The sequence below is a fragment of the Gavialis gangeticus genome, unplaced genomic scaffold (genome assembly GCF_001723915.1).
Source record: "Gavialis gangeticus isolate Ggan-Ray unplaced genomic scaffold, GavGan_comp1, whole genome shotgun sequence".
NCBI lineage: Eukaryota > Metazoa > Chordata > Crocodylia > Gavialidae > Gavialis > Gavialis gangeticus.
In genome coordinates, this window is record NW_017728997.1 from 44,451,361 (window position 1) to 44,459,203 (window position 7,843).

At 47.4% G+C, this 7,843-nt stretch overlaps 1 protein-coding gene across 1 annotated transcript in view; it reads right to left on the minus strand.

The window, feature by feature from the left end:
- IARS (isoleucyl-tRNA synthetase) overlaps positions 1–2,729 on the minus strand; it is a 319,713-nt gene extending 316,984 nt beyond the window's left edge. The window contains exon 1 of the mRNA XM_019505112.1: positions 2,653–2,729. The gene's annotated coding sequence lies outside the window, so the exon portion shown is untranslated. The remainder of the gene's footprint in view (positions 1–2,652) is intronic.
- Positions 2,730–7,843: the final 5,114 nt, after the last annotated feature.

Here is a 7,843-nt window from a genome sequence, read left to right on the forward strand (position 1 = left end):
AATTGAATATCTTGAGAATAAAATGACTGCATTGGAAGAGCACAATAGAACTTAACAGAAAGCTAAAAGGGAGGGGAGCAAAAACCCAAATGTAGATGCTCCTTTCAATTAGGACAGCCATATATTCTCTGCCCCACTGGAAACTGCATGCTGGCCAGGGCCCAAGGTGCCCCAGCAGGAACAAGTGGGCCTCAGGCCCATGCGGAGCACTGTGGGGGCAGCCGCAGGCTGGATCCAGTCAGTTGGCAAGTCATATTCAGCCCACGGGCCACGTTTTGCCCACCCCTGAGGTACAGCAACACAGTTAAACACTGCAAAACAGCTGCATTTGGAACAAAGAAAGGCAAGCAATGTGCAAGCAGGGCACAATTTAACTATATAATTATTCAGAACAATTTTGTTCAACAACAAAAATAAAAAATTGCCTCAAGATTCTTGACCTCCACACAGAAAAGCTAACTGAACATCTTATGCTAAAGGTTCACATAGCACATAAAACTACAACAGTTTATTTACATCAACAATTCTCCTTGAGGTAACCCAAGATCTTCCTAAAGATACCAGGGAGTGCCACACAATTCTCTGTTAGACACATAAACACAATTTACAAGATAAATCCATAAATTTCCAATAGGACTCCAGAGTCTTAAAAGCGTTCAGACTTGTTGTGCGTTTTCTGAGTTTGCTGCAACAAAAGAGGACTCTATTAGTTTTTACTCATTTTTTGACTGCAGAAAAATCAGAGCCAGCATTTTCTAGTTGGTGTTTTGAGTATAACAAGGGATGCCTTGAGTCTAGAAAGGCTGAGAACCACTGATCTACAAAGGACTCAATCAGACAGATTTTCCAAGATCTAAACCTGATGTATATGCTGAGAACCATCTCTTGCAGCCGAGTTATTCTATTCTCCTTTTCCATAACTCATTGCACAGCTGCTAAGAGAGGATTCATATTGCAGGAAGCTTTCTGAGCCTGGATTTTCCCACCAGAATGATCTACACCAAGAGTGCTCAACCTCCAGCCCAAGGGCCAGATGAAGCCTGCAGAGCCATGGCACTTGGCCCTCAGGACTCTCCAAGGGTTGGGAAATTTGGGGATGGGGGAGCAGTGACAATACCACAGCCCTCCTCTGCTTCCAAATTCCTAAGCCCCCCACAGCAGGCAAGAGGCGGGCTAGGCCACACCCCCTCCCTCCTTCTTTCCCGCCCCCCAGCAATGGGACAAGGCCAAGCCGCCATCCCTCAGCCAGCCAGATTGGGTTTGGGCTGCCCTGTCTCCTCCACAAGCCAGATGGGGCCACAACGCACCTGCTCTAGGTGCTGAATCAGGACCACCAGTTGGATCTGGCCCACAGATGGACCAGGCACTGCCCATCCGGCTTGCTGAGGAAAAAGGCTGAGCACCGCTAATCTATACTGTCTATATGAAAATTCAACCTATATAGGTTGTGTCCACTGTTTTATAACTGGAAAATGTATTTTCTCCATCAGAGCAGCTTTGCTGGTGGCAGCAAGAGTATTATCTGTATTTTAGAACACAAAACTTCTTATCTTACTTAAAACAGGTGTTAGAAATACCAGAACCATATCTATACTACAATTTCTGCTAACGAAACGCACAGTAGAGCTGCTTACGGAGAAAATGATGCATCTCAATTTTCCATAGCAAGTTATGGAAAACTCTGTATTTTAGGCATAGCAATTAGGAGATTTAAACTAATGAACACATTGACTTGAGTTTGTTTTAATCCCTGCAGGAAATCACTTCAGATGAAAAGCAAGCAGAAATGAGAAAGTCCATAGCTCTTCCAAAAGTTATTAACTGAAGTGCTTCCGACAGCAATTAAAGGAATATTTGAAGAAAGTCACCTATTAAATAAATATTAGAAGAAAAAAAATCAATTATTAAAAAGCTGCACAAAGGTGCCTGGCAAGGGGCAGGCACGGGAAGCTGTGCACATTACACAACCATCACTGCACCATTTCCACTATATTTCCAGCTTGAGCAGAAAGTCTCCATCAGCAGGAGAGGCAGGCAGCTTTGCAGTGAGTGTAAGTGACCCACAAAATAGTCCAAAAATATCAGTAAATGGCAAGTTATAGTTGATCCCCAAACCGTTGGAGTTACAGCTGCTGTGACAGAGTAGGGGAGAGCACCTACCACCTCCCGCAGCACCCTCTCCCACCGCAGAGCACGCGGGGCGGGAGCGCTGCCCCAGGAGCTGTGGTAAACCCAGTATTTTCGAGACAAGCATGTATCAACCGCCTTACATAGCCGCTTCCCTAGCTACATCGGTGCCAGCCCGGGAGCGGCAGCGGCCCTTTGCCCGCCGGGCATTCGCGAGTGCGAACCGCGGCGCAGGCAAGCGCCCAGCCCCACAATAAGCAATGAGTCGCTCGGCGAAAGCGCCTCGCTGCCCAGGCCCCCACAAGCACGATCGCGCGGGGAACGGGGCAGGTTCCAGGGTGCCGACACCCACGCCCGCACGTGGCTGCCGAGGGGCCCCCCATAAGGCGCCCGCAGCGCTGGGCTCCCGCCGCGCCCGGCCCAACCCCTGCAGCTGCTCAGGAGCTGCGCGCCTGACCCACCGCGCACAGACGGCCCAGAACCTGCCCGGCGGTACCTCCCCCCGCCCCGAGTCACGGGACAAACCTCAGCTCAGCGCGGGCCCGGGACGCGGACGGAGACCGCCCAGGATTGCCCTGCCCGGCTGGACCAAATGATGTAACCAACAGAGGAAAGCATGACAGGAAGCAGCGAGGCACACCTGCATGCCACGGCCAATCAGCGCGCCTCGTACACAGGCTTCAAAAAGACGACGCACCATTGGAGAAGCTGGTTGGCTGGTTACTATGGCTCCTGGTGATGTGCTGGGAGGTAGGATGGAGTTCAGAGCTAGGCACTTCCGGACAAAGAGCGCCGCAGCGCCGGCTGTTTCTTTGAGGGGCGGTAAGAATTGGCGCCTCCTGATTGGCCAGGGGAGGGGGCGGGGCTTGGCTTGGCTGTGCCTCTGGGCTAGTGACCGGGGCCGGGAGAGGGGTGTTTGGCCAAGCGGGTGGGGCCTTCTGGGAGAACGGGTCCATTCCCGAAGGAAACGGGCCCCGGGCGGTACCCGGTCTCTGCGGGACAAGGCGGATGTCACTGCCTGCTGCACTGATGGAAACTTCCTGGCGACCCCAGCACGCGCGTGCGAAACCCACGGTGTACCAGCCGTCTCGGGATGGCATAGTTATCGTGTCAGTGGTTGCATTGAAGACCCGCACCAGGCTACGGGCAGCACTTTGCAGTGGCTGTCACATCTAAAATGGCCTTACTCCTCCGTGCCCTTATGTATAGGTTGTTGATATCTTGTGCTGTTGCTGTACTCCATGCCAATAGATAAAATGGGTCTTCCACACACTCTGCCTTCTCCCTAAAACTGCCAAAAGACTGCAGACAGTAACAACTGAAATACTAAATTGCATTTCACTGGTTTTATAATATTGATAGCACTATTACAGCATCTGCTGCAATTGGCATTATCCATTGATGTTTTCAGTTACTTTACAAAGAACTATTTGGGTAAAACCTGTTCATTACTTGTACAATTTATGACTATAAATAGAAACACTCAAAACTCATTTGCAGCAGAGATTATACATAGTGTCTTAAACTAGGAGTGTCAAATGTTAACCACTGCATCAAAGCAAACAGCTGCTCCATCCAGCGTGTAATGCTACTGGTGGGTGAGGAAATTCAGGGGTGGAGCTAACTGAGGTGGGGTTGTCACAATCCAGGGCAAGGAGCACAGGCTATGTTGATACTGCCTCACTCACCCTACAAGCACTTGTCCAACCATCACTTGCATTATCTCTTCAACAGCCAGTGGCCATTTGGTATGCTGTCAGCAGTCCCACCACAATCGCCACCACTGCCCTTCCAGAGTCACTGGCTGTCATCATGGGATATCCCTTGATACCAGGATGATGTCTGCAGGCAGAGGGAGGGATTACAGGTGAGTTTAAAGGTGGTCGAGGAGTCCAATCCATGCTCTGCAAGTTTTTCCACAGATATGACAAGTGATGCCTTGGGTGGGGGGAACAACTGTTGGCCAGGATGTTGTGCGCTTTCCTTCTTCCTCTGCCATTTCTCAGCTTCCTGAACAACATGGTTCTCTTTGAAGTGGGTTGTAGCTTGATGTATGGTATCGTGCCATTGAGACCTGTTACCAGCCAGCACTTCCCAATTTGTAGGGTCGATGTCACCCTTCTTAAGGTATGCTTTCATGATGTCCTTGTAGCACTTCCTCTGTCCTCTGCAAGTCTGTTTACCATGACTAAGTTGACAGAAGAAGACTCACTTCAGGAGATGAGTGTCAGCCATCTGCACACAATGGCCAGCCCAGCAGAGTTGATGTTTCATGATCTTTGCCTCAATGCTGGTTATGTTAGCTGAAGAAAGAATGCTGACATTAGTGTAATGGTCTTCCCATGTAATGAGAAGAATCTTCCTGAGGCAACACTGATGGAACTGCTCCAGGCATTTAAGATGGCTTTTGATATGTCACCCACATCTCACACCTGTAGAAGAGCGTAGGGATAACCACTGCATTGTAGACCAGGATCTTATTTTCTATCTGCAGATCTTGGTCAGCAAAGACATAGCAAAGCAGCTTTCCAAAGGATATGCTGGAACAGCAAATTCTATGTTTGATTTCTACATCAAGACTAACTGACTGGGAGAAGCAACTGCCAAGGTATGGGAAATGCTCAATGTTTTCCAGGGGTTCTCCACTGGTAATTTGTTGGAGGAGAGGGGCAGCTTGTGCTTCGGCAGGCTGATGGAGCACCCTGGTCTTCCCAATGTGAAAAAGGAAAGAAACACATACATTGTGTGTACATAGATGCATTTTGGGGGGAGGGAACTAAGTTTCAAATTGTATTTCTCACAAGCATTTTTAGAAGTTTTGCTTTGAATCAAGTCATATACAGAAATAAGACTTTAATTCAGAAAGTGAGTTTAAAACAATGTTCCCTTGCTCAAGCTGTCTTCTCCAGCTACTAAATGAAAGGGGTAGGTAACCTGTTCCAGTGCTTCACCACACTCCTAATGAGAGTTTTTCCTAATATCCAGCCTAAACCTCCCTGACTACAACTTGAGACCATTGGTCCTTGTTCTGTCATCTCTCACCACTCAAAACAGTTTACCTACATCCTCTTCGGAACAACCTTTCAGGCAGTTGAAAGTTGCTATCAACTCTCCCCTCAGTCTTCTCTTCTGCAGACTAAATAAGCCCAGTTCCCTCAGCCTCTCCTCAGAAGTCATGTGCCCCAGCCCCCACACCATTTTCACTGCCCTCCACTAGACTGTCTCCAACTTGTCCTCATCCTTTGTACAGCGGGGGGCCAAAACTGAATGCAGTACTCCAGATGTGGCCTCACCAGAGCAGAACAGAATGGAATAATTACTTCCCTCGATCTGCAGGCAACACCCCTACTAATGCAGCCCAGTATGCCATTATCGTTCTTGGCAACAAGGGCACATTGCTGACTCATATCCAGCTTATTGTGCACTATAACCTCCAAGTCCTTTTCTACAGTTAATCCCCAGGCTGTAGTGGTGGATGGAATTCTTCTATCCGAATTGCAGGATTTTGCACTTTTCCTTGTTGAACCTCATACCTTACAGCATTTTAAAAATAATTTTATAGCAAATATTTCTCAATACATTTTCCCAGAGCAATATCTTAGAAGTCCAAGTGACATCAAACAAAAGTATAAATACTTCTTCACTGATATGTTGAGATAGAAATTCCTATAAGATTATGAATCGTTAAAAATGTATACAGTTCTGTTTTCAAGTTAAAAGAAACCAACTTGCAAACAAATTTCCACATGACAAAGGAAAATGGGAAATTTAATATTGAATGTTCTTAGTAGGAGCCAAAACACCATTGTGAAACTTGGGAATGCTTCCTGCCACCTGTAGAAATTGTTAAGAATAGATATGATAATGTTCTTAACACAGAGGAGTTAGATATTCCAGGAAAACTCTGTATACCAATATTGGGTTTTTGGTTGTAGCCATGGTGGTCTAAGGACATAGGCAGGCAAGATTCTTTGAGTAGATGTGATCTCTTTTATTAGACCAACTGAGTAGTTGGAGAAAAGTTCTTAGTAAGCTTTCAGGCGCAGTCACCCTTCTTCAGGCATAGGGAGTCTCTGCTGTTCTGAGACTCCAAGAAATGAAAGAAGCTAAAAGATGTCATCCTGCCACACTTTTAGCTTCTCTCATTTTTTGGAGTCTCAGAACAGCAGAGAATCCCTGTGCTTGAAGAAGGGTGACTGCACCTGAAAGCTTGCTAAGAACTTTTTTCCAACTGCTCAGTTGGTCTAATAAAAGATCACATCTACCCAAAGTACCTTGCAAGTATACAGATAGACGCTGAGCATGGCTACACGAGACACTGTACAGCAAATTGCTGTGTAGTAAGCATCCCCACCTACACATGCAAAATTACACATATACACCCTACTGGCGCAGCCCTGTACTCCGCAGTCCGGCAATACAGCCGGCAGCCATGTGGTGCTGGAGCAGGGCGGGGGCAGGAAGGGAGTGAAATGGCTGGGGGTGGGCGGGGCTGGGCTGTAATTTGCTCTATGGGACCAGGAGTGGGTACGGATGAGTGTAATTTGCTGTACTCAGCAGTTAATTTGCTACCCGCAAATGCAAGTAGCAAATTAACTGCCAAGTAATTACTGCACAGTAAGGAACATGTAGGTGGCCAACCAGGAGCAAATTTGCTCACAGTCAGGGAGCAGGAGGCTGCAAAGCAGGGGCTGGGAGATTGCTTCTTGCCCCCAGGAGATGTGTCCAAAACTGGATCCAGTATTCCAGGTGAGGCCTCCCAAGTACTAAGTAGAGTATAAGAATCACTTTCCATGATATGCAGGTGATATTCCTGATAACACAACTTAGTATGCTATTGGTCTTTTTTTGCAACCCAGCTACAATGTTGGCTCATATTTGGCTTGTAGCCCACTATATAAAACCCAGGTCCTTTTCTGCACTACTGCAGCCTAGCCCGTCATCCCCAAATTCATCTTTGTGCATTTGTCTATTCCATCTTTAGTGCAGGATTTGGCACTTGTCCTTATTGTATTTAATTCAGTTGATTGTGGTCCATCTGTCCAGTTTAATATGGTCATTCCAAATCATAATCCTACTCTCCAAAGTGTCTGCAACTCTACACAGCTTTGTATCATCCACAAGATTATTAAGTGTACACATAATCCCTTCTTCTAAGTCATTAATAAAGTTGTTAAATAGTACTAAGCCTAGGACAGACCTCTGGGGAACCCCATTCAATACTTCCTCCCAGTCAGACACTGAGCCATTGATGACTACTATTTGAGCATAATGATCCAACCAGTAAGATACCCACATTATAGTAGTTTCATGTAGAGCAGAACTCAGCAACCTGCAGCCCACAGAGACTTGATCTAGTTCATGAAGGTCTGATCCAGTCCATGTTTTAAGAACGGCCAGCTGATCCCCCGCTTCTACTAGATCGGAGCAGGCAAAATACGACTCACGGGCTGAATCCAGCCTACCAGGCCATTCTATTCAGCCCATGGGGCACTTAAAATTTTAGAAAATTAATATTTATCTGCTCCCAGCAGCCTGTCAAAGCTGACAAGAGTCAGGGGCAGTAGGACCCAGGGGGAGCCTCAGTAGGACTGAACAGCCCAGCCCCGCCCACCCCCAACCATTTCATTCCCTTTCTGCCCACACCATGCTCCAGCACCACCTGGCTGCTGGCTGCATCACCGGACCGGGGAGCATGGGGCCATGCTGGTAGGGG